Here is a 2,742-nt window from a genome sequence, read left to right on the forward strand (position 1 = left end):
TCCCCAACCACCCGCGGAGCCTGGATGGGCTCCAACGTTACTGAGTTTGAGATCGATTGGTTGTACCGGTCTCGGAGGATTCCGGAAGGAGTTTCCTGCCGGATTCCGGATGACGAGATCGAACCGGATCCGAAAGACGACGAGTATGTTGTTTTTCTCGCTCACTTTGAGCGTGGCTTCGGCCTCCCTGCCTCTACTTTTTTCCGGGAGTTCCTAGATTTCTACGAACTCCAACCTCACCACCTTCCTGGCAACGCCATTTTCTATCTTTCTTGCTATGCCACCTTCATGGAGGCTTACATCGGCATTCGTCCCACTCGTGAGACGTTTGCCCGCTTCTTCAACTTGCGGATCAACTCCGTCCAGGGCAAGGAAATCCCTAAGCCCAAGCCGCCCGTGCAGTGCGGCTCTTGCATCGTCGGCTCCCGCCAGGGGAGCACTTTTCTTAAGTTTTCCGGCCTCGAGTCTTGCCGCGCCTGGCAAGGAACTTTCTTCTATGTGAAGAACACCGGCCGCGCCGATCTCATCAATCTTCCTCCATACCAAGAGGGGCCCCCCAGCAGAACCAACTGGAGCTACAACCCGAGGACGGAACACGCCGAAACCAACCGGGTAGTGCGCTTCTTGGCCTCTTTGAAGAAGGAGACCAACATCTGCTCTGATGATATCATCCGGACTTTCATATCGCGCCGGGTGCTTCCTCTTAAGCGCCGCGCACATAGGATGAGCGAGATGTATGGCCCAGGCGATCCTACCAAGATCACAGGCCGTGCTCTCAGCAAGAAAGACGTTGTTCGCAAGGCTAAGCAGATTTGTCAAACTGCTATGCCTTTTGCGTGGGAATGGGGCCTCCTTCCCCTCAGTTCCTCTAACCCTCCGACTCAAGAAGTAAGAGATTGCGCAATTTAGGGTTGTCTTCTGCCGGTAACTTCTGCTTTTGTTAACCTTTCTTTTTATCTTGTTTCAGGCCAGGGACCGCTTCCCTCTCATCCGGGCAGAGCCGCGAAGAACTCTCCGGAAGCGCGCCTTTGACTCCTTCGACCCGGATCCCTACATTTCTTGGAAGGATCTGAAGATGGGGAAGACTCCGGCTGCGCGCCTTGGCCGGGACCCGCCGGAGCCCACCGGAAACCCCGAGGACCTGGTTGTGCTCGAGGTACTTTCTTTTCCGGCTTCCTATACTTTGCCACTATTGCTTTCTTGCGAATTGCTTCTTAACCATATCCAACTCACAGATCCACGAGCGCGTGCCGCCCCTGCGCGCCGAGGCCGGCTCTGAGTTTGTGGACAAACTCATGGCCCAGGGCCAGAAGAACAAGCAGCCGGCATCTACTGCCGGCTCCAGCCATGCTCCTCCCTCCAAGCGCTTCCGGACGGAGCCCGTGGGGGAGAAGGAAGTGGGCGTGCGCCGCTACGGGCGCAAAGCGATGCCAACCGCTTTCGGGTAATTTTCTTTTCCGGCTTGCCTCTTTTTTGCCAAGTTCTTTTTCCGGTTGCTTTTTCTCAACCAATGGTCTTTTCTCTTTTTCTCAGCCCCGCTCTCAGGCTTGGCCCAAGGCCATCGGGCTCTGAGGGATCCGCAAGGACCTCAACCCCTCCTCCTCGCTCAAGCCCGGCACCATCTGGTGCCGGCAACTCCTCTGCCTCCCTTTCGGGGGGCACAAAAATTCGGGCGTGCGGCCCCTTCAGCATCGAGATCACCGCACGGAGGAGGATCTTTCCTTCCTCCCGGAACACCAAGACACCGGTGCCAGCAACATCGGTGCCGGAGAAGAAGAAGCTGCCGGGCGGGCGGAGCCTTCTGCTCCTCCCGTCCTTGAAAAGACAACTTCCGCGCCGGAACCTTCCGCGTCGGAAGGCTCCAACACGGGTGACGCTCCTAGCGCTCCCCCTTCTCCACGCACCATCCTCATGCCTCCGCCAGAGGCTCCTCGCGCCCAGCCCTCCAAAGCCGCTCCTAGGGCGCCGCCGGCCAAGACCTCCGGGGCCTCCTCTACCGCGCCACCGCCCAAGCCTTCCAAGCTCATTAAGGGGAAGGCGACGGCCTCCAGCGCCCCTTCGGGCGGCCAGCAGCCCTTGGTGCTGCACGTCTCCAAGGCTGCCAAAGGTGCCAGCATGAAGGCCACCGGCCTCCTCGGCCGCATCACGGAGTTCCAGCGCCAAGGCCGGGACCTGGGGCACCTCCTGCCCTATGCTCAAAAGTGGAACGCCGCGGACATCACTCCGGCAACCCGCGGAATGGGCAAGGAGCGGCTGCCGGCTTTGATCCTGTCGGGGATCGGTGTTCTGAGGAGCACTTCATGCGGCTCCGGGCTGCCGTAAAAGAGCTTGACAGCGCGTGGTACGATTCCACGAACAATCTGACGGTATGTTCTACTAACTTTCAATCTTTGCCGGTTTCTTCGTTTTCGGCTCTGTTTTACCTTTTCCTTAGTTTCATGCCGGTTTCTCTCTTGTCTATCTTCCCAGTCCCCGAGTTTTGTGGTGAGAGCGCAGCTCTTAGCGCAAAACTTAACTTAATATTTTAGCGTGAAACCGGCACTGCCAGTCCCCGAGTTTCGGGTTAAACATCTTCTCCTTAACACATAATTTACCTTAGAAACGCGCAAAACCGGCCTTGCCCGATCCGAGTTTCGGGTTAAGAACTTTGTTCTTAGCGCAAAACTTATCTTAAAACCGCGCAAAACCGGCACTGCCAGTCCCCGAGTTTCGGGTTAAGAACTTTGTACTTAGCGCAAAACT

The sequence above is a fragment of the Lolium perenne genome, chromosome 3 (assembly GCF_019359855.2).
Source record: "Lolium perenne isolate Kyuss_39 chromosome 3, Kyuss_2.0, whole genome shotgun sequence".
Taxonomy (NCBI): Eukaryota; Viridiplantae; Streptophyta; class Magnoliopsida; order Poales; family Poaceae; genus Lolium; species Lolium perenne.